This window comes from Sus scrofa, chromosome 8, assembly GCF_000003025.6.
Source record: "Sus scrofa isolate TJ Tabasco breed Duroc chromosome 8, Sscrofa11.1, whole genome shotgun sequence".
In the NCBI taxonomy this organism is placed as follows: domain Eukaryota; kingdom Metazoa; phylum Chordata; class Mammalia; order Artiodactyla; family Suidae; genus Sus; species Sus scrofa.
In genome coordinates, this window is record NC_010450.4 from 112,896,789 (window position 1) to 112,922,313 (window position 25,525).

A 25,525-nucleotide genomic window follows, 5' to 3' on the forward strand; every position below is an offset into this window, starting at 1 on the left:
GAGGGCTCTCAGAGGACTCCCAAAAGGCTGACACAATAAAAGTCATGGGTTCAGTTTATAACTGTAATTGCTACTTGGTTTTTGCTTGAAAGAGACATGCAATTCAACTGTACAGAAAAAGATTTATATCCACATTTTTATGTCATTTTTCCTGTGGTTGAGAATAACTTTATCTTCTCTTTTACAGTGAATACTATTTATTTATTTATTATTTTTCACAGAAAATACCTTTTTTAGATAGCAGTAAATAGGTGTAAACTTTATGGACTGAGGAGGTCATGCTGGCTGGTCAGGAGGCAACCGTTTATTTATGAAAGTCTGTCCTAGATTATTAATACATTCTCTCCTGGCTCCTTATCTTGACAGATTTAGTGCAAGTAACATAAGCAATCTGTAAAGTCTATTTTTGGGTGAATGGGGCGTTTTTAGGATACTGGATGTAATAAATATAATATCGAACTTAAACTTGATGTTGGCATTCTTACCTTTAAAACATTCCATTGTCATGTGTGGATTTCTGAAGGGCATTTATCCTCACCTCTTTATTTCCAGAGAATAATTGTAGCAGCTTCCTCAGCTGCTCTTCCACAGCTTTCCAGCAAATAATAAAAGTAATAGCTGATACTCATTATACTGCATACCAAGCCTTAAGTCTTTTTCATGTGATATCTCTGTTAATCCTTACAAAAACCTTTAATCCTAATTTTATAGATGGGATAAAGAAGCCCCAAAGGGGTTAAATAACTTTCACATATTATATAACTTTTATTTTTTTATTTTTGTCTTTTTAGAGCTGCACTCATGAATATGGAAGTTCCTAGGCTAGGGGTCGAATTGGAGCTGTAGCTGCCAGCCTGTTATCACAGCCACAGACACAGCACAGCAACAGCAATGTAGGATCTGAGCCTGGCGTCTGTGACCTACACCACAGCTCACTGCAATGTGGGATCCTTTAACCCATTGAACAGGGCCAGGTATTGCACCCACATCCTTGTGGATACTAGTTGGGTTTGTTATCACTGAGCCACTACAGGAACTCCCATTATATAACTTTTAAAATAGAGGTTAGGGAGTTCTCGTCGTGACTCTGTGGTTAATGAACCCGACTAGTATCCATGAGGATGCGATGTTGATCCCTGGCCTCTCTCAGTGGGTTAAGAATCCGATGTTGCTCTGAGCTGTGGTGTAGGTCGCAGACGTGGCTCGGATATTTCGCGTTGCTGTGGCTGTGGCATAGGCCCTCAGCTACAGCTCCAATTTGACCCCTAGCCTGAGAACCTCCATATGCTGCTGGTGCGGCCCTAAAAAGACCAAAAAAAAAAAAAAAAAAAAAGGTTAATTCTGTTTTATTCTGGAGTCCACGCTTTTAGCTGTGAAATATAATACCTATTATTCCAACAAATCAGACTATTAAAAAACAAAAAGCTTTAGCAAAGGAAATGTTTGGAGGCAGTATTAGTAGCAGGAAGGATGGATGGATAGGGAAGAGAAACATACCTGGGAGAAGAGAAGGATTGTGGAAAAGTGTTAATGTTAATATGAGAGGAATGCAGAAAACGGGCTGTATTCACTGTTATGACTTGTTCGTAGTTTGTCATTTTAGACAAGTATACCAATAAAATTTGATACATCATTTAATTCTTTTTTTTTTCAGGTTGACTTCTGAGTATTTATACTCTTAGTGTTACCACTTTTTAATAACCATTTAGTGGGTAGATAATCAGAAAAAGAAGATCAGTTGTTCTGAAAGTGAACTTTAAGAAGGTCTGGTGGTAGGTAGCATAGGGCCACAGCAATGGTTATTAGGGAGAAGAATCCTGACATTCATTCGTATTCTGCTGTTACATTTTTAATTCCTTGTACGGTTCAAATATTTTAAAAATCCAAACACCTCCTGCTTCTCTTTAATATTTACTGTTATTACATCAAGAAAATACATGTATAAATAGGTATCTATTCCCTTAATCAAATCTGTTTAATGAAAAAATTATTCAAAATTTATTTCACTGTTAATTGAAACACTAAAGAGAAAACGCAGTTGGTTTATTTAAAGAAAATAGTGCTGTTTAAATTGTCCTTTGGCCTTCAGCTCGGTGTTTTTTGCAAATATGGTCATTAGTCCAAAGTTTTAGCTCATGCTGAATACTTTGTAGTGTCTCAGTTCTCTAACTTTGATAGGTTAATAGATTTGAGCAGGAGAGTTGAACTGATAGAGCTCATGGTTTGCCCTCAAAACTTGAGGATTTTCTAATTAAATTTTGGATGATCAGTGAGGCTGCTCAGCTTACTAAATCATGAATTTTTCCATCCTAGTGACATGGTTAAAATTGGAAATGTCAAACAGGTCTGAACAAGAGTGTGATTCATGGACTTGAACCTGAACTTGCTTTCGATTTTCTTTATTAAAAGAAGACATTATAAATAGATTAACTAGAAATTATGATGTATACCTGTTAGCCTGTCTTTTAGCAAGACTGAGTTTCTATGTTGGCAGACATTTACTTTCTTCAACAAAAGTGATGTTGGTCTTTATAAAATGCAATACAATTAATTAATTACTCGACGTCAGAGGCAAAAACCATGTGTTGCTGGATTTCATTTGAAATCTCTTTAGAGTGATTGGATCAGCCTGATCTCTGGTTGGGCATCTCAAACTCAAAGTAGCTCAGACTGAATTTATTATTCCTTCATAAATAATGAAGAAATAAAAGCTAATTTGCTTCTCTCTCTGTACTTCTCTCAGTGAGTGGTGCTCGTTTTCCAAACCATACACTTGAGAGCTACCCTCAACTCTCCCTACACAATTTGTGATTTTTCACTCGCTGACTCCTGTCTCTTCTCAGGTCTGTCTGTTCTTCTCTGCTCCTTCTGCTGCTCCTCTCCTCCTGCCCACTGATATCTTTCTTGGGGCAATGGTAACAGCTTACCGCCTGGTTTTTGCTACCCCGTTATTGCTGTCCTCCAGTTTGTTTTCCAAACCAGAGCCACAGCGCTCCTTCTGCAATGAAACCTGATGAAACCTGGAAAATCCTGAAACAACTCCAAACCTGTGAGCATGTTTAACAGGACCTATGACAGGGCCTCCGTCAGCCTTCCAGCTTAACTCTACTCTTCTGGCTGTCCTTGTGCACATTGCACTGTCTTCTCTTCTCTCCTAGAGTGTGCCAGCCTCTGCCTCTTCACCCATGCTATCGTGAGGACTCTGCACTCTCCTCAGCCTTCAGTTCCAGCTTAAGCGTCCCTTTCTTCCTGGAGCTTTTCTCCAGCTTATGTGCTTTTGTCTGGATTCCACAGAATTCAAACCAGTACTTAAAAAATTTTTTTTGCACTTATAATCCATTTTGTTATTTCTTGTTAGATGGTTTGTCTGTTCCATTTGGCACATGCCGAGTTTCTCATGGTGCTTGGCCCATCGAGGACACTTTATTTAATGAATGGATGATTGAGGTGTGCTTTTTTTTTTTGAATAGAGCCCAGTAGCCCTTATGTTACTCTGCAAGGTACATTCTCAAAGTAGCACAAAAGAAGAAAATGTAGAAAATGTAAGTGATAGAGCCCAAAGGGCTCAGTGACAGAAAATGAGGCAGGAATATAGTATAAAATTCCAGAGGCAGAGAGGGCTTTGTTTTAAACAATGTTCAGATCATCATTCTTTCCATCAGCCTCATAACAATTTCCATGGGAACAGTCAAGTTTTTCACACAAACCTACCCTCAAATTAGACACGTCTTTCTAATGTCTAACCTAAACTTCTTTTTGCTATAATGTAAACTCACTTTTGGTCTTTCTTAGGTAAAATTAAAAGCTGTATATACTTACTATGTTAATACCAAGTTTTTCTGTTTTCCTCCAATATCCAAGCTTTTCTCCCCTTTCTTTAATATCATATTTTATTTTATAATCTTTTAATTATTATTATTCCTAGTATTTGAACCTGAGTATGCCATCCTTATATTATAAACCAAGATAATCAAAACACAATTAATATTGAATACAATGAAAACCCTTTGTGCTCTTTGAGGCACATTATTATGTTCTTTTGAAATATGTCTCCAGCAAATTTACATGATATATTGCAAAGGATTTCATAAATTGTGATTAAAAAAATTATGGCCCTTAGTCTGAAAGATTTTGATGGACAAATTGCCAGAAAATCATTCCTCCTAATAAAATGCTATTGTGCATAAAGAGCTTAAATATATGTATATATATATACATATATATATATGCATTTCAGCATTTTGTCCAGATTGGACTTAATTGTGACCCTTTTGTCAAAGAAACATTAAAGGGATGAGTATGCACTTTGCAAGTTGGATGACATTCTTTTTAAAAAACTAATGTTTTTGCTGGTGAACTGAGGGGAATGGCTCTTTCTGGACTGCAGTGGTTATAAATATATAGAATGATGCTATATTATGTAGTGTAATCTTTTTTTCAATAGGTAAACTTGGTTAAGGCTGGGATGGGAGAGTTTTAGAGCTTGCATTACATACGCATTTAAGAATAGACTAGGTAAATGTATGTGAAAACAGGGGAAATGCTCTGAAAATATACATGTCAGACATTTAGATGAGGCTAACTATAAAGGCATGTTCTCTTCCCTTTCATTCTTATATTGATCAAAAGTGCCTTGTGATAGGAGAACAAAAGGAAAAGGGAAATAACATGGGCCATGGAAATTTAAAATTACTATATAGGAAAATATTAGATGACTATGCTATTATTACGTCAATTATTTGCTCTGAGAGCACCTTGGCAGATGCTTAAGTGGGCAATGCTACCTGTTAGAGGGGAACACAGTTAATTTCTTTATACTTAAAAGCTGATTTCCATTCAAGAAATATTTATTTAGAATTTATCATGTGTCTAGAATTAAATTATTATATGTGAGGAATGCTATTGAAAAATTTTTTCCTTGTGGTGAGAGTTTTTAAGATCTATTCTCTTAGCAACTTTCAAATATGCCATCTAGCATTGTTAACTCTAGTCATCATCTGGTTAACATTTTAAAACTAGTTTTCCCAATGGTTCAATCACATATGATCCTCAGAGCTTACTTTTAACAAGCACTGCTTTATTTCCCCTCTTCCCACCTGCCTAACAAAGTGTTCCTGACAGATCCTAGCTATACAGATTTCTTCCTCAGACTCTGCTGTGGTCTGTGGACCTCTGATGTAGTTCTGACTAGTTTATCTGTCTTCTTGCATTGTTGTTTACTTCATGTAATTATATCTCAGTTCTGAACTAAACCGAACACCCTTGGGGAGGAACCCCACATCTTAAATGATGGTACAGTAATGTATAATAAACACTGAATGATATTGGCATTGAAGAGTGCCATTTTTAACTTTAGGAAGTTAAAGACACTTTCAAATACTATAATTTGAAATAAGGCTACTTAAACATTTTTATGGTTTATATTACTTCCTAGTTTCCATAGTAAATCTCCCTTGGTTGATTTTTTTTAAGGTGATAGTAGTTATAACAATAGTTTGTGTCATTCTTTATAAATTTATAGATCACGTTTAGATATAGAAGTGAATTAGGTTAGTACTGTCTGCTTAAACTGAATTATGAAACTCTTTTTCTTTTAATATTGATTAGCCCCTTCCCCATTTTGAAGGTTTTATATATATATATATATATATATATATATATATATATATAATATTTATAATATATATATAGGCTTATGTATATTATAAATCGGTGTGTATGTGTGTATGTATATGTGTGTGTGTGTGTGCGCATATATTTCAGCATTTTGTCCAGATTGGGCTTGTTGGTGGAAAATGCAGAATATAAGAACTTACAGAAAAGATAGTTCTACCAATCCAAGGCAATGACTGTTAGTGTTTTAACATGTCTCCTTTTTAAAAACATGTTAAGAGTTCCTGTTGTGGCCCAGTGAGAACAAATCTGACAAGTATCTATGAGGATGTGAGTTTGATCCCTGGCCTTGCTCAGTGGGTTGGGTATCTGGCATTGCCATGAGCTGTGGTGTAGGTTTCAGACTCAGCTCAGATCCTGTGTTGCTGTGGCTGTGGTATAGGCCAGCAGCAGTAGCTCTGATTCAACCCCTAGCCTGGCAAATTTCTTATGTCGTGGTGTGTCCCTAAAAAAATAACAGCAATAAATAAATAAATAAAAACATGTTAAATATGTTTTTACATAGTTGAGGCCACATGCTATAGATATTTTATTCTATTTTTTTCACTTAACAATAGTCAATAAACATTTTCTGTGTTATTAATATTTTGTTAAAAATTAAATATTATTGAAGTGTAGTTAACTAAGAAAGTTGTGTTAGTTTCAGGTGCAGAGCAAAGTAAATCAGTTATACGTATACATATATCCATTCCTTTTCAGATTCTTTTCCCATTTAGGTTATTACACAGTTTAGAGTAAATCCTGTGCTAGACAGTAGGTCCTTGTTACTATATCTATTTTATATATAGTAATGTATACATGTCAGTCCCAACTCCCTAATTTATCCCTCCTGCCTCACATTTCCCCTTTGGTAACCATGGATTTGGTTTCAAAAATCTTTGAGTCTTTATAAACACCACTCTCAATATTTACATCATATATATTACAAGATATAGCATCATTTCCATAATACTTCTACCTATTTCATGTACATTTTTTCCTTATTGGACATTAAAAAATAGTATATCTTCAAGATAAGGCATTTTGGAGAGGATAAGACTTTTTGCAATGTTCAAAGCAATATTGGTTATCTCTATAGGTAGAAGTATTTACTTCCTATTTAAGTTCCAAAAATATTTTTCCTTCCCTATTTTACCTAATTCCTTAAATTGCCTCAAATGTTTTCCCTGTTCACTTTACTACATAGCTCTCTCCAAATTAAGGAATTGACTTACTTTGAAAATTTCTCTTCTCTTGTCCTGTTCCTCTGTACACATTGAATAAAAAGATACTTCAGAGAGTTTATAATATATCCAGCAGTTCAAAGAAAACTTCTTTAAAATGTTGATGTTGACAATGAAGGAGTCTTTGTATAAGGAACTGGGTTAAATGAAGGGGAGTTTTTTCACTTGTTCTTACTTTATACCTGATGCAACTGCACCTTGAGACACAAATTTAAATTCTATCTCTCCAAGTAAAAATTTTGGAAAGAGTTCATTCATCTCTTGACAGTCACATATCAAACTTTTATTTATTTTTAAAACTATCCCTACAATGCAAGCAATGCATGAATGATAAGGCAGCCTCTGGCTATATTGCTTGTGTCCTTTCCTTTCTGTTTTTCTTTTGTCGTTGCTCTGAAACCAGCATTACTTTAATGGAGTTAAATGGAGAACGATGCCAGAGATAACTATTAAAAAAATAGAAGTAGATAGTAGCTCTCTGCCTGAACACACATCAAAATTTGTTTATAAGAATGTAAATACTTGGTAGTATGAATATAAATATATGTCTCATATTTGAATTGATGCTTTTGGTAATCCTATCTGCAATCCTTGGGGGATTGTTCAAAAGTATTTGAAAGACCCTTTTTTTGTAGCTTAATGTGGCATTCCTGTTGCATCAGAACTAGGGCAATGCCTTTTGTAATTGAAATTAATCAACATAATCTTTGGGCTTTATATATTAAATCAAAATAAAGATGAAGGAAAGAAAAATGCTGTTAGTCTCAGTGACATAATTGTAGTTCCTGTTTACACACTTTTAGTCACTATGGCAATGAAGTCCCATTTTTTTAGTAGTTAGGGAGTATCGACACTGTATTTAGAAGAAACAGATGATAGTTTGCAGCAACAGATATATTTTAAGTGAAAATTGATTATTTTGAAATTAGAAAGTTATTTCTTTTTGTTGTTGTTGTTGTTGTTATTGTTGCTATTTCTTGGGCCACTCCCGCGGCATATGGAGGTTCCCAGGCTAGGGGTTGAATCGGAGCTGTAGCCACCGGCCTACGCCAGAGCCACAGCAACGCGGGATCCGAGCCGCGTCCGCAACCTACACCACAGCTCACGGCAACGCCGGATCGGTAACCCACTGAGCAAGGGCAGGGACCGAACCCGCAACCTCATGGTTCCTAGTTGGATTCGTTAACCACTGTGCCACGACGGGAACTCCTAGAAAGTTATTTCTTAAAGAAAAACAGAACTTAGTCTCTGAACACCTTGACTGTTTTTCTCATTGTGAAAATTAGGTGTGTTTGTTTTTTAATTTTTCAGTTACTCTGTTGAAACTGCTTGCTCATGGATAACACTAACCACACAGGTATCTGCAGGGATCTCGCCTTTGTAAGGGGCTGTACTAGGTTATGTTGAGGTGACTCAGAAGCTTAAATCCCCATCCCCAACCTTAAGGACCTTAGCTGGGGGAAATAAAACATAAGGAGTTGATGTATTTAAAAGTGATTTATAAACTTGCAAGTAGTATGAAAATACAGTGTTATAATTTTAAATTTTAGTAACAGTGAATTAATGTGTCACAAAAAATAAAGATGAAACTACAAAGAGTTTAAAATTCGTAGGCCAGATTTTTGGCTGGTCAGCTCAGCAAAGATGTTTTGACAAGGGTCCTAATTGGACTGGATTTTTAATGATTGTATTTAAGAATTTGATAATTTGAGAATGGGAGGATCCTTTAAATAGAGGAAATAGTAAGAACACATGTTTGGAGTTATATTTTATCTGATAATTTCTTCATGGCATTATAGCAGAGTAGTTAAAGCATAACTCTAGAGCCAGATTATATATGCTCAAATTTTGGTGTCCCCACTGCTATTATTATTTTCATTACTGTTAATAATATTTATGTTGTGGTGTTATACAATATTTGGCTGAAAAGGTAATTAAAAACAGTAATTTAAAATGATAATGATCTTTGATGCTTATTGAGCACTTATTGAGCAGTACAGCCACTGTTTCAAGTATAGTAGATACATTAATTCATTTTATTCTCAAAATGATTATATGTGGCAGGTACTATTATTTTCCCCCATTTTACAATTGATGAACTGAGCCCAGACAGACTAACTTGCCTGAAGTCCAACAGCTAGTATTAAGGGTTATAGAGCTCATGAGGTTGAATAGAGCCATACTGGGGAGCAGTTCATATATTTATGTATTTATTTTTTCAATTTTTAATAAAATTCTATTTTTCCCCATTTTATTGAGATCTAATTGACACAGGTTTAAGGTGGACCACATAATGGGAACAATTAAATATAAGACTATGTATGAGTAATGGAAAAGACTATGAGGATGAATGTTGTGTGGTTAGTGGAAAACCATTTTGATTTCTCTGCAGAAGAATGATATGTCAGACAGTATTTTAGGGTGATTGAGCTAGAGAGCATAAGCAACACAGACTGGAAGGCATAAGACCAAGACCAAGATGCTACAGTTTTCTTTTCTTTCTTTCTTTCTTTCTTTCTTTCTTTCTTTCTTTCTTTCTTTCTTTCTTTCTTTCTTTCTTTCTTTCTTTTTTACAGTGGGTTTTTACTGAGACAGCAACAACAACAACAAAAAAAAATCAAGATTTTATCAACCATCTTTTCTGAACCATATAAACTCAGCAGAGACTCTGGTCCATATATGTGTACATACAGCATAACACACTTCAACAGAAGCAGAGCCACTCCGGAACATTTGCCAGTTAGCAGAAAGCCAATATCCCCTTTCCCCAAATATTTTCAAAATTTAGTGCCGCTGTTCATTTCTCAGTGGAACTGGTCCCTTGTGGCTGGGGACATTGGAATTCTATCCTATTTTTACTCAACAGAAAATTTCTTTTCATGTTTTAGTTTTGCTTCAAAAAGAGGGAATAGTGACTTTGTTTTTTTCCAGGCACCCCTTCCCCACAGCCACTGGTTAAAATACAGTAGCCTGTATCTTAATAACCCAGCCCTACCCTCCCCCTCACCCTGCCCAGTATTGTCTCCTGGCAAATTTAAATACACCTCTGGTGGAACCTGTCAGCTATGGAGGGACTGAGTCCAGCTGCCAGACTAGCTCCCTCTGACCTCATGAACTGTTACAACCTTTGGGCACTTAAGTCTCCCCTAAAGATGAGCTTTCAGATCAAAAAGGAGAGTGGACTTTCCTTGGAAATTTAAAAAAACTATCTTTTAGGATATAAAGTAGAGCTACAAGGTGCACTTGCAGTTTTCCACTATGAAGTTATCAGGGCCTGTGGTTGGGTGGAGGGAGGAAGAAGGGAAAGGAAGTGCCAGAAAGGAGGATTCTCTTGGGCTCTGTTACTAATTGGTGAGAGTGAAGAAGGTGTCCGAGATGACATACAGCTATTCTACGTTGGTCACAGGTGATGTAGTTAAAGATAGTCTGTCCTCATGTTTAACCAACTCTAAATGCTTAACATTTCAACCAGCCTTCTTTTGAAATTCTCTTTCCTTCTTGATGCTGGTGGCTGCTGTGAAATCTTGGTTCTTCTCTTCCCTAATTCCTCCTTCGGAGTTCTTTCTTATAGGGTACAGTCTTCAAAGCCTCAATCTGGAACTCATTTCTTTTCCTTTTACATGCCTGCTTCATGATAGAGTGTACATGCTGTCCAGTTACCTTTAATCCAGAGGCAGTGTAACCCTGTGGAGGTTGACAGAGCTGGGCCTGAATCCCAACTACACATTACTAGCTATGGAATAGCAATGCCTTTGATGTTCGTTTGCTCATATATAAATGGGAATGATACCTAGCTCTTATGAGCCCTAAATGTGTCCAGGGAAGAGACTGAAAACACAGTAGTCCCTCACCAAATTTTATTTGCTCCTTTTGTTCCTGTTATTCCTATTCAAATATTTACCTTCAGTTCAAGTTGCTTCCCCCTTGGAGGCTCTTCCTGCATTAAGAGGAATAGTCATAATTTTCTTTGCTTGCCACATGTTAAGCTGTACATTATTATCTTTCTTGGATAAATAGCACAGTGATTGTCCTTCTGTTTTAAACATGGAGTGAGTTAATATGCTAAGAATATAAGATATGAACTACAAAGAGATGTAATAATAAACTGTTTTTATGTGCCATTACATTTCAGACTGGGGGTGAAAATTCATCTTCAAATTGGATTCTTAAGTGCAATCTGAAGAAAAGCTGTGGGAACATGATATATAAAATAGAAAAATTTCCAAACCCCTTAGCAATTTTATTTGTACAGATGTTATGAGTGGTGCAGTGATTGATCTTTTATGTAGCAATTAGAATAGGAATTTCATTTGATGGAAAATGCTATTGTGAAGAGAATGTATCTCAGCTAAACACTGACTCCCATAGAAGAACAGGAAGCACTTTCTTTGTAGATAGGTGACCCTAGCTAATATTTGCTGTGGGAAACTAGTCAGTGTAGTCAAGTTAGCTACGTTCTTATTAGGGATTTGGAAATGACCCACAGGAGACTTTGCCTTGATTCATTTAACTTTTGTGGACTCCAGTGTCTCAGGGGCAAAATATAAAACATAATTTGAGAACACAGAGTGGGAAGAGGTTTTAGGTATGATCTAATACCCAGTCTTTATTTTAGAGAGGAGGAAACTGAGGCCTAAAGATTGAAAGGAACTTGTTGAGACTCTTCCCCATAATGATAGTGGCAAGTCAAAGGTCAGAATTAGATCTCTTAATTCCCAGTAGTTTTGCCACTCTGCCACAGAAAACTCATGTGCATTGGCCTTATTTTAACCAAACTGGTCCAGAAATGAGGCTTCTGAGAAATTGGAAAAAAATTTTTTTGGAGTATTTATAGACTTGGAACTTCTCCAGTTGTTATTCCCAATTGCTTTTTCTACTCCAGGTTTTTTTAAAAATACATTTTAGGAGTTCCCGTCGTGGCGCAACAGAAACAAATCCGACTAGGAACCATGAGGTTACGGGTTCGATCTCTGACCTTGCTCAGTGGGTTAAGGATCTGGCATTGCTGTGAGCTGTGGTGTAGGTGGCAGACGCAGCTCAGATCTGGTGTTGCTGTGGCTGTGGTGCAGGCCAGCACCTGTAGCTCAGATTAGACCCCTAGCCTGGGAACCTCCATGTGCCGTGGGTGTAGCCCTAAAAACACAACACAGCAAAACAAAACAAAACAAAACAAAAAAACCAAAAGATTATTTGAATGAGTGAGTAGTTGTTCTCATTTGGGAGGGGTTGTAGTTGAGAGAAGGGAGTGGGCTGCACATAAGAATATAAGAATTCTCTAGGTAACCTTCCCAACCACAAATATTCACCCTGTTTTCCATTTGGAGATGCTCTGCCTGGGGTAGAACCATGGCTTTGGAGCAACAAGTTAAAATAAATTTGGAAATCACCCAAACCACAAAGCCTGTGAGCTTGGCACCAAATTTTCAACTTCAGTGGAGTCTGGGTTTGTTTTACCAATGTGGCACTTTTTTGGTTTGATGATTTAAATTTTATTTTTAAATTAAATTGTAGTATACGATGAAGTCACTCTTGAAATATATGAATTCAGATGTTACAAGGATACTATTTATGAGCAAAATAATTTTTCATTATAGGTTAAGCTCAGAATTCTTGAAAAATTGCAAAGGTCATTTTTTTTTTTTTTTTTTTTTTTTGCTCCAAGTAACAGAACTCTCCCATAAAGTAAAAATTTCATTGAGAACAGGCATTTTCCCACCCAAACAGAATACTTTTTTTCATTCGTTCAACTGCCAGATTTCACCTCATAGAAAAAGAAATACAATTCTCTCTAGAAAAATCTAGAAAGTCTAGAAAAGCTCTAGAAAACAAGACCACCCTCCCTGGTGTGTGTATATGACTTAATAGCATTTTCTTTGCCCAGACACTCCAATTCATCCCTAACGAATGAGATTTTGTAAGCTTTGTATTTGCATTTGTGCTTTTTGAAACTAAGAATTCTGTGTAAACACTTAGCAGTGTGTTTGATACATGGTAGAAGCTTGAGAAATGCTAATTTCCCCCCCCTTTTCTTTCTTCTCAAGAGATATCCAGAAATATACAGAATTCATTTCAAGGAATCGATAGGTGTATTGCTTTGGAAACCCTGTCAAAAAATGAGAAAAATGTCTCTGCTCTGTTTCATTTTCAAGCATATTGATCAATATGTAGTAACAGGCAAACTTATAAAGGAATTTCAGTTCTGCTCAATTTAATCAAAACTTATTTACTAACTACCATACACAAGGCACCTGTTTAGACATTTTAGGAGGCATGAAGATGAATACAACATAATGTCTGTGTTCAAGGAGCTTATGATCCAGGGTTGGTGAAAATGAGGGGGATGTACATTCAGTACCCTACACACATACAGACACATATACACATACACCTTCACATATATAATATAAACATATACAATATAAACACCCAAAAATATATAATATAAGCATATGCATAGAATCCAAGTCTCCAGACTTTAAACTCATTATTCTTTCTACTATACCACACCCAGCTTCTCGAGAGAGAAAGTGGGTTTTAATTTCCACCTTCTGTTTACTTAGTTGGTTTAGCCCATAGATGCTTCAGTATATTTCTAAAACTTTAAGCTTTTTCTCACTAATTAGAGCATTTGAAAGAAGCAAGCATGAATTAGCAAACTATCTGAATTATAGGTTATTTATAAGTAAGCATAAATTTAAAACATCATTTCAAGTATACACAGTAACCCAGTTTTCTTGCTAACAAATGTCTTGTGGATAGAAGAAAGTAAAAATCTTATTGGGCCTGCTTTAATAAATATTTAAGACTCAAGTGTAATTAATATTCTATAGTATTTAAAAACAGATCATCTAGAAAGTTTAAATAGGCCATGCATACTTACTTTGGTAGTTTTTTTCTTTTTAATGAACAGTTTCTTGAATAAATGCAAAAGTGAAGTTAAATCTTGTCTTGATCAAAGTGTGGTAGATTCAGTATCATTGGCATTAAAATTGATTAGAACTAGTTGTGCATATACATATACTTTTTGTTTGTTTTGCCTCTCCATCTAGATTTTAAGATTATTTTTGGCTGTAGAGAGTAAGGCAGTTTTCTCTCCAAGTATCTAATAATTTGTGTTGGACCAAGGTGGACAGTAGGTAGCTCATGAATATATTTATTGCATAAGGAACTGCATTGTGCCCTGAGGAATAAGAAGATGATGAAGTTGTTAGGATGACCTGATTCTTGGTTTCAAGAGATGTATGTTCTATTAGGAGGTGACATGGAGCAATAATTACAGTGGCGGATATCATGCACCACAAAAGAGGTCCAAACAAAGCGCTATGAGAATTTAGAGAAGAGAGTGGTTACTTTTGCTTAAGAGACTCAAGGAAACCTTCCCAGAGGAGTTGGTGTTTGACCTGGACTCATAAAGTCAAGGGTACATTGAACAAAAGGAAGATATTTATGAATTATTTCTTCCATGGATATGAATTATTTAAGGTGGTTAAAATATCCAGTTCTTACTATATAATGTCTGGCACCCAGTAGGTGTTCAGTAATTGATGCTGAATAAGTGCATGAACCAGAAGGTTAATTGTATGCCACTAGCTGTCTTCCTTATATGAAAAATGTCAGAGAAGGAATTGGAAAATTTTTGCCCAGGTGCCGACTTGAGCAATGCCCCTGCTCTTATCGAGGGCTTGGTTTCCCTGCATTCATCTTCATTAGCCATCATGCTTTGTCTCTGAAAAATGGTGCAGCTGCTTGGTGGCTATTTTACCCGCCCCTCACTAATCAGCTGTTCACCAGAGAACTGGGTTGATGTTTGACAAACAGATGATTCTCTGTAGGGAATGAGAGAAGGAACCCAGCAGCTGGGAGGTGACTGGTGTTCTGATTTGGCTTTATTGCATCTCATGGTGGAGATGGATGGATGCTTATTTTCAAGTTGTGAAGACAGGGAGATACTGATAATTTGTGTTTGGGGCAGCTCTGAAATGTTCATGGAGATAGGCAGAGTGCAGAAGCTAATACAATGCAGTTCTAGACTCACTGTTGCTGATTGAATGAGTAGCTGGAGCAGAGGACTTGTTCAACACAACTGCCTGGATAACAGAGATTTCCCTTGCTTTTTAGGATCAAGATCTATTCTGGACACAGATGTTAAAAAAATAAACCTTTGCCACAATTGAATATATACATATTTATTGATAGAAATGATGAAAGTCTGAAAAAGGAAAATATTAATTCCCTTTTGACTAATCATCGCTCTGAACAAGCTAGGTGAAGAATAAAAAGTTTCAAAGGACTAAAGGTTTCAGAGTCCTGGCTAAGGACTGAAGAATAATAGTAATTATATTCATAACAATAAATTTATTTGGGCTGTGTGGAAGGTAAAGTTATTCACATATTATCTTGACTGTGGAATGATATCTGTGATTATCATTACATATTATGGTAATGATGGCCTGTTCTCAGTTCTCATTCTTTTCAACTCTCTTAGCATTTGATTACATCTCCTTCTAGAAACTCTTTTTCCCCCTTGGCTTCTGTCACAGATCACTCTTTTGATTCTTCTTTCTCTGATCTATGAATTATAAATTCACTTATTTCTTCTGCTGGCTGAAAGTATCTCATGATTTTTTGCTTGGATCTTGTCTCTTATGTCTTTATATTCTTTGTCTTGGCATCATCTGTTCAGGTGAATCCCATATTTTTACATTCAATTCTTATCTTTCGAGCTGAACCCCCCTGTTTTTACCTACCTGGTGGGTTCCACACAGAATGCTTTAGCTTTACTTCACACTTAGTATGTCTAAGATTAACTTCATCTGCTAAATCTATTCTTCCTGTTATCTACTTACTAGTTTTTTCTTATTGACACCTAGGTTCTTTTTCTTTCTTTTTTTGTCACGATAAAATATTTACTGAATGCTTGTTTTACTTTAGGGATCACTCCATATTGATAAGCAAGTTGGGAAAATGGATATTAAATGAATAGTTACCCAAATGGAAGTACAGTTATAATAAATGCAATGAATGCAAATCCCAGGCAACTGCATAAATATATACCATGTTTCATAAAGCTTGCTTATAAATCACATCTCTATTTTATATTCTACTAAGAGAGATGTGGAATTCCCGTCATGGCTCAGTGGTTAACAAATCCGACTAGGAACCACGAGGTCGTGGGTTCGACCCCTGGCCTTGCTCAGTAGGTTAAAGATCTGTCGTTTCCATGAGCTGTGGTATAGGTCACAGACGCGGCTCAGATCCTGAGTTGCTGTGGCTGTGGTGTAGGCTGGCGGCTACAGCTCGGATTTTCCCTTAGCCTGGGAACCTCCATATGCTGTGGGTGTGGCCCTAGAAAAGACAAAAAAGAAAAAGAGAGAGAGAGAGAGATTAACAACCTGCCAATGAAATTACAGCCCTAAGCATTTTTTTTTTCCAATGAAAAATTTTTTATTGGAGTGTAGTTGACTCAGAAAGTTGTGTTAGTTTCAGGTGTATAACAGAGTAAATCAGTTATGCATATACATATATCCGTTCCTTTTCAGATTCTTTTCCCATGTAGGTTATTACACAGTATTGAATAGATTTCCCTGTACTATACAGTAACCTTGTTACCTGTTTTAAATACAGTAGTGTGTATATGTCAATCCCAGCCCCCTAATTTATCCCTCCCCCCACCATGTTTCCTCTTTGGTAACTCTAAGTTTGCTTTTGTTTTTGTTTTTTGGTCTTTTGTCTTTTTAGGGCTGCACTCGTGGCATATGGAGGTTCCCAGGCTAGGGGTCTAATCGGACCTGTGGCTGCTAGCCTGTGCCACAGCCACAGCAATGCAGGATCCGAGCCGCGTCTGTGACCTACACCACAATGCCAGATCCTTAACCTACTGAGCGATGCCAGGGTTTGAACCTGTGTCTTCATGGATGCTAGTCTGGTTCGTTAACCACTGAGCCACAACAGGAACTCCTAAGTTTTTGGTTTTAAAATCTTTGAGTCTATTTGTTTCATAAATTCTTTTGTATCATTTTTTATTAGGTTCCACAAATTAGTGATCTCCTATGATAGCTGTCTTTCTCTGTCTGACTTATTTCACTTAGTATGATAATTTCTAGGTCCATCCATGTTGCTACATATGGCATTACTTCATTCATTCTTTCTTTTTTTTTTTTTTTTTTGCCATTTCTTGGGCCGCTCCCACTACATATGGAGATTCCCAGGCTAGGAGTCTAATCGGAGCTATAGCCGCTGGCCTACACCAGAGCCACAGCAATGTGGGATCTGAGCCACGTCTGCAACCTATACCACAGCTGACAGCAACGCCAGATCCTTAACCCACTGAGCAAGGCCAGGGATCGAACCTGCAACCTCATGGTTCCTAGTCGGATTCCTTAACCACTGAGCCACAACGGGAACTCCGACTTCATTCATTTCTTATGGCTGAATAATATTTCATTGTATATATGTACTACATCTTTTTTATCCAGTCTTCTCTTGATGGACCTTTAGGTTGCTTCCATGTCTTGGCTATTGTAAAGAGTGCTGCAATGCACAATGGTGAGCATGCATCTTTTCAAATTATGGTTTTCTCCAGATAATATGCCCAGGAGTGGGACTGCTTGTTCATACAATAGTTGTGTTTTTGTGTTTTTAAGGAGCCTCTATACTGTTCTCCATAGTGGTTGCACCAATGTACATTCCCATTAACTATCATAGAAGGGTTCCCTTTTCTCCATTAGGTCTTCCTTTCTTGTGATTCTCCTATTCATTAGTTTTTAAAGTCTCTGCAGTTTTATATAAACAGTATTACATCTACCCTAATTCAGGCTCTTTTGATAATCTTTCAGTGGGCGGTGATCACTGTCTACTTTGCCATGTAAAAACATTAACTGACTTCCTTCCTTGAATTTTTCTTAACCTAACATTTGGAGCCTCCTGTGGTCCAACTCCTTTCCACTTTTCTAGCTTTATCTTTCTTTACTTCTTTCCCCCCAAACCATATGCTCTAGCTGATCTGAACATTTGAAATTTCTCAAACATGCAAACATCAGATCTTCTCATTTTAGGGCTTTGATTATATTATTCTCCTTTATTTCTATCTTTTAGAGGCCATTTCAAATGCAGGTCCTCTAATTAGAAATAATTTCTTCATCATCTGAATATTTAGAGCACCTATTCTTTTTTTATTAAAATTTTTAAATTGAAGTAATTATATGTGTCATGTATATATATTTAATTTCTGTATATACTACAGTGTATTAACTAACAAAAATTAGTTTACATCTGTCCCATACAGTTGATCCCCTTTATCCATTTCTCCCTCCCCCTCCCTTTCTCGCTGGTAATCACTACTCTGTTCTCTATATCTACATGTTTATTTTTGTTTGGTTTGTTAATTTATTTAGGTTTTTTGTTTGTTTCTTCTTTCTTTCATTCTTCACCCATGGCATGCAGAAGTTCCTGGGCCAGGGATTGAACCTGTGCCACAGCAGTGACAATGCCAAATCCTTAACCACTAGGCCACCAGGGCACTCCTGTTTCTGTTTCTTTTTTTTTTTTTAGAGCTGCACCTGCAGCATCTGGAGATTCCCAGGCTGGAGGTCTAATCGGAGCTACAGCTGCCAGCCTATACCACAGCCACAGCAATGTGGGATCCTAGCTGCATCTGCAACCTACACCACAGCTCACGGCAACGCCGTATTCTTAATCCACTGAGCAAGGCCAGGGATCGAGCCCGCAACCTCATGGTTCCTAGTCGGATTTGTTTCCACTGCGCCATGACAGGAATGCCTCTGTTTCTTTTCAATGAGAGTGATTATAATATGTCTTGCACTCCAATGCTTATTTATATGAATTTTTTTCATATAAGCTTCTTGAAGTAAGACTCATATGTGGTTTTATCCTTGTGTCTTTCATAAATTTCAGAACAGAGGCCTCTTCCTAGATGATTTAACAAGTTTGTAAAATAAATAAATACACCAGTGAAGAAATTTAACAGAGAGAATAAATAGGAGAAAGAGGGTAGATTCCCATATGAAGGAAAAATGAGGACGGTAGAGTCAACTCTATAGAAAAACTAAGTTGGAATACAATTTAATCCTAAAGCATTTGTAAAATTTTAAGTTATGTAGAGTGTTTATTCAGACCTATTTTGATTTAGCTATAAAGCTACAGATATAGAGGTATACTAATTATAAAAACTATGTTAAGAAAGTTCACACAGTATGATCTTAAATCACTTCTTAGGAAACAAGAGTGCTTTGAGGTATGATGGAATACTCACCACCAGTTAGAACACTGGTTCCTTTCTTTACATTGTTTGAATATCCAGTGATCAGAATTTCATTGACCTTAATGACAATGATTTAGTCTCTGTGTTTACTTTTACTTTAATGACGTACTTGCTGCTAGAACTAGTAGTTCCCTGGCTCTACTGTAAGGTTCACTATAAAGGTTTGTCATTTGCATTTAATATCTCTGCTTGATTTTATAATAAAATATGAGTATTTGCATGCAAAATCTTAAGGAAAATCTCAACATTGATCATTATAATCATACTGTTTTAAAATGTTCCTTATGAGCAGACCTAAGGAATTTGAAATACTTGCCTGTGATAATGTCTATCTTCCTTCCTAGAAAATGATCTCTTGCTACTATGGATGCCCTTATTGCTGTTACTATTTTCATTTGGTATTATGCTTTTCCAGCAAACTATTTTTTGTTTCTTAGTAGAAGAAGATCACTTATTAAAAAAAAAGACTCCAGTAACTCAGGTCCAGCCTCCACGTGCCTCCTCTCCCACCTTTGGCATAGCTCTTAACATAAGGCTTTCTTATCTTTTTCTTTTAGATTTCATCCTTACTTTGTGCTGTAGTTTTCATAATTATTATCTGCTGTGTTTTTGCTTAATACCCTTTCTTGATTACCACCAAGTGCTCTAGTTCTCAGTCCCTGTACCCAGGGTTAATCTGGTCTGTGTTCATTTACCATCTGTGCAGTGATTGGATGAATGGATCCAAGCCCTTGAATTCCCATCAAACCTTCTGCTGGCTGATTCTGTTCCTTGCTTGTCTCAGTTTTTTTCTGCCTTTTCTTGGCTCATCACTATGCTCTACACATATGGTAGACTATCTCTGTTATTTCAGGTTGGGCCTCTATCATTGCTGGCTTCTCTGGAGTGGCCTGTCAAGAGAGGCTTTGACTTTTGAAATAAACTTTCTCAGAGACATGGAGAACAGACATATGGTTGCCAAGGGGGAGGAGGGAGGGAGTGGGAAGGACTGGAGGTTTGGGGTTAGTAGATGCAAACTATTTAGAATGGATAAACAATGAGGTCCTGCTGTATAGAACAGGGAACTCTAACCAATCACTTGTGATAGAACATGATGGAAGAAACATGAGAAAGAGAATGTATATATATGTATGACTGGGTCACTTTGCTGTACAGCAGAAATTGACAGAACATTGTAACTCAACTACCCTTTAACAAAAAAATTTTCAAAAAGAAATTAATTTTCTTTGCATTTCTTCATATCAGTTAATTATCTCCTGCATACCAGTTCCAACCCAGAGGGCCAAGTCCTTAAAGACCTTGCAGCTTCTGTCTTTGACTATAACAAACAGGATCATGTTGGTCTAGAAGGGGGGGAGGGTGTCCCTATTGCCCAATTTGCCTAGAAGAGTTCTGGTTTTTTGCCTGCTATTCTGGTTTAATTATTAATAGAACTCCTTTCACTCTCAAATGTAAATTATGTAATATAGTCACCTAACCTCTTCCTAAGATGTGACAGTAGCTGAACTTTAATCTTTGGTCTTATCTGTTTCAAATTTAGTGCCATATTAAGAAACTTTGAGGTACAGTTTTTTAAAAAATCAGATAATATAAGCTATCTAGTTTATTAAGTGATTTTGAGTTTATAGCTGTTTGAAAAGAAGTTATAAAATATAAAGATGTAAAATGGGCAAACCAAGACACAGACAAATTTTCTCAAAGCCCGCACATTTAATGTGTATTGTTTTATAATAGGCTCAAGAATTTCTGGGCAGCCAATTTTCAAAGATTTGTTTCATTCTCTTATCAAATATTCTGTAAAGCAGCACACTGCCCAAGACACTTAATTTTGAGTGCTTATAATTGTAGATGTTTAGTTATGTAAGCTCTTTTGGGGACCATATAGCAAGTACTGCAGTTATTGAATCATTTAAGTGAGGAATGATAACAATTCTAAAAATATAACATCTTGAGATTAAAAAAAAAACAAAAAACAGTGATAGCGTGCTTTTCATGTGCAGTATAGCAGAAAATGACTAGGCCCTGGTAATTATTCTCAGGACTGCTGTCCATGAGTTAAGGCTTAAGTGCCTTGAATTGCAGATGCTTCAATTCTTTTTATTCACTTTGTAAAGTCCCCTGAAATTATTGCAAATTACTGCAACTGAAAGGGAACAGTGGGATCTTGTGAGCACATTTCAATGAAACATAATCATAGTAAGGCCTACAAGGTGACACAGCACTTTCTCTGATAGATTCTGTGAACTTTACAAATATTGTTATCCTGTTTTTCCTAATATTTTAACGGATACTAAGATATTGGAAAAAAGAAAAAGGTAATTCACAGTATAGATAATATACTTTTCCATTGTGCATGCCTAATTTACCTTGACTTAGGGAGTTCAGGGTCTATGTTTGGGCTATTTTTCATCATGAGGAAACCAATCTGCTTCTGTTTCTTTTCTTCTTATATCCTTCTGCCTATTCCTACATAGGTAAAGAGGACAGTGTTTTAGTGTGATTGTAAAGTCAGGAAGGGGAGGGGGGTGGTTTACTGTAGCCTGGAGCTGCTTTGAGTAAGTTCTGAGAACCTTTTATGGAGGAAAGAGGCTTTATCTTCTAAACCCTTTGACTTTGGCTTCTAATTTCACTTCCCTCAATATTTTTTTTACATAATTCATTGTGTATTCAAACAGATATATGAGAATCTGACTCAAAACCATAGGTTTGCAAGTATAGAAGGGACGCAAGAGGATTTACCCTCCTGACTTTCCATTAGCACCATAGCTCCCATCTCCAGAGAATCTACATCTGACTCGAGGATTTTTACAGATGACCATCCATTCCAGTATTAAACAACCCTACTCTCTGAGAAATCTTTCTTAGCTCTAACCTAAGTCCTTCATACTAGAATTTAAGCCTGTTTCCCTTGGTTCTGTCCTCCCTATGGATAGAGAACAGCTGGTCACTGGAATAACTGATCAAATACCTGAAGAATGTTATTAAATCATCCATCAGTCTTCCCTTCACCAGGCGCAATAATCTCAGTTCCTTTAATCTTTCCCCATAGATATTACTTTCCAACCCTTTAATCATCTCCGTGGCTCTTCTCCACTTTAGTAGAGTTAAATGTGAACCCTACAAATTGGGCACAGTTTTTAAAAAACTGTTCCTTTTAGAATAAAGAGTAACTATGTGGTCCTATGAAGCTTTTGCCAGCTTTACAGCTGCACCCAGAGGCCCCTTTCATCCCAGAGGCAGAGTTGGGTCCTAGACCTTTTCCTTCCAAGTTCATAGGACAATTTCTTCCACGTGTGTTGATGGCATGAAGTCTCACGGAGTCAAAAAGAGATGAAGGTTTAATTTTAAGGTGATATCCCTTCTACTCCTATTTTCTCCCTCCTCCTAACATTGAAAAACTTAATTTAGCTTATCAATATAACTATCAGCTGAAGCGCTATTTTAAGTAGGCTAATTAATATTAAAACATATGAAGTTTTAAAAAAATATCAAAACTACTTAGAGAGGAATTTCCTGTGGTGCAGCAGGTTATGGATCTGGTATGGTTACTACAGTGGCTTGAGTCACTGTTGTGGCACATGTTTGATCCCTGGCCCAGGAACATCTGCATGCCGTGGCAACAGCCAATAAAACAAAACAAAACAAAACAAAATAAAAAACCCTACATTTTTAAGTTTAATGAAGGAAATATAAAATATATTTGCTGAGTTAATGACGAATAATTATTTTGTGACAAGAACTTCTAAATTGTGGAAGTGAGTTAAGAAAGTTTTCATGAAATAAAAAAGCCAGTTACATACATTTGCTTTTATAAAGGTGTGAGTGTCTAAATGCAGATAACGTCAATATCAAGGTAATCTTTACATCCAGTGTGAGTTCTAAGTAACAAAGAAGAACAGTTTAATGCAGTATGTGACTTTTGGTCTACTGGATTTATACAATAAGCCTCATCCGTCTTATGAACACTAATATTGGCTAGTCTCCCAGACCATAAAACTACCATTCTTTTTTTTTTTTTTTTTTTTTTTTTTTTGTCTTTTTTGTTGTTGCTATTTCTTGGGCCGCTCCCGCGGCATATGGAGGTTCCCAGGCTAGGGGTTGAATTGAGCTGCACCACCTACGCAGACCACAGCAATCCGAGCCGTCTGCACCTCACCACGCTCGTCCCCTGAGCAAGGCAGGACCGACCCGCAACCTCATGGTTCTAGTCGGATTCGTTACCACTGCGCCACGAAGCAAAACTACATTCTTAATTTGACCTTCAACTCACCCCTCACCTCTTGAAAAACTTTGACAAATGGTGTGTTGGTGTGTGTGTTTATTGCAGGGAGTGAAGTGGAGTGCATATGGGTTAAGAACATTCATTATTCCAAGGTTAGGGATTTCCTTTAAAAAAAAATGAGGCTAAAGAATTTCAAGGAGAATAGACTATTAGAAAAATTGTTGGTGGAAAATGACTTGTTACACGAATGATATAAAGCTGAGGAAATGTGACTGTGAAACACAGCAGCTATTAGATTTTTGTAGGAAAAGCTGGATGACAAGAATACAAGCATGTGAAAAGCAAGCAATATTCCACTTTATAAAGGCTCAGGACACTGATGTCACAGTTAGAAAATGTGGCCTTTATCAGCCATTAATATTCCAGACCCAGGGCTCTTGGTCTTGGTATTCAGCTCCTGTAATGCAGGCTTGACACAACTTAAGGATACAAGGTGGAAAAAAGTCAAGACTTGATATGGCGTCTTTATGTCAACTTTTTTTTTTTTTCAGTTTAAGTGCAATAGAAGTGTATCATACTTGTAATAAAAAAGACTTATGAACACATCAGGATTCTGTACAAATGAATTAAAGTCATGGAGGTAGTTGTTTAGGGGTAAGATTGGGGTTACTAGGTTCCACTAACTCTACTTCAACAACAAATTCTGAATGTTTCCTGTGTTGTAAATTAGAAACTACTTGTTTTTAATTAAGTCCATCTGTAAGCTCAAAAGGACTTGAGGACCAAAGGAGTGCCAAGGTGAAAACTGGTGGTGTTTATTCCTCAGGCTGAATATTTTCTGCTAGGGAAATATTTTAGGGGTTTAAGTTAGCACATGACCTGTTTCCTCTAAACGTCTCCCCTTAAGTAGCTCACAGGTGATTTAATGATGGTATGTTTAGAAACTATCCAGAAAACAAGACCCCCCTCCCTGGTGTATATGTGACTTAATACAATTTTTTTATGACTTAATACAATTTTTAGCAATAGATCTTTATGGTTAAAACATAATATCTGTTATTTTAGGGATCAGACAAAGAAGGTGAAAATGAAGAAACATGGCACTCCAGAAAATATAAACCGTATAGATGACATTTTGGAAAGCAAGAGGGCATTTAAGTGAGAAGGCAAAGAATGCTGGCAAAGCTAAAGAGAAGTAGCTTCAATGTAGAGCAAGAATTTGGCTCTAATGGACATTACGGTGTTCTAGAGGATTGAAAGATATCTTAGAGATTGTATAGCTCAGTCCCTTTAAATTTATAGATTAAAAACAAACCAAAACCCTGGGTTGCAGAAAGGTCTTCCTTTCTTTTGTCCCTGTATTCAACTGAAAGGCTGATGGGATGAATACTAAGGTAGCGAATAGTAATTCAACAGGTAAATGCGGAAAGCATTGTGTTGTATTCTGGAAGAATTAATCTTCATTTGAATTAACAAATAATAAGAAATTGATTTTAGGAAAAGAAATTAAGTAGTCTCGAGGAATTATTTATACTCTATATTATTTCAGAAAAGATTTATTATGAGATAAGATGTGTTAGTGATCACAATGCAGTAGTAGTGGTTGAACTGAATGAACTGCCAAACTCCTGGGCAAACAAATGTCTATCTCATTTAATTCTTGCAATGATCTTAGAAGGTACCGGTGTCATTAGTCTCCCTATTTGACAGCTTAATAAACTGAAGCATAGAGAGATTAAACCACTTGCTCAAGTGGCAGACTCAGGATTTGAACTCAAGTCTGTCATTTTGCAGTCTGTTCATAACTATGACACTACTGTGCCTTTGACTATATGAGGCAAAATACTTGCGTACTCTAAGAGAGATACAGATTACATGTGGTATTGAAAGACTGGAGAAAATCACTTAGGCCAAGGTGGAGAGCAGAGTTGGAGGTAGGTCTACTGGAGGTGGTGGTCTTTGTAATGGCCTTCGAAAGATGGTAGATTTAAGATGGATATTAATGAGAAGTATGTTCCTGAAAGTTTAAGGATACCATGTTTTCTTTTAGTGATCATGGGATGAATTCCAGAATAGTGGATTCAGAAACTGCCGTTAAACCATTCCTTTACCACTGTACATTCTGTG

The 25,525-nt window shown here is 36.6% G+C and overlaps 1 protein-coding gene across 1 annotated transcript in view; it reads left to right on the plus strand.

Moving 5' to 3' along the window:
• COL25A1 (collagen type XXV alpha 1 chain) overlaps positions 1–25,525 on the plus strand; it is a 469,169-nt gene that overhangs the window by 30,192 nt on the left and 413,452 nt on the right.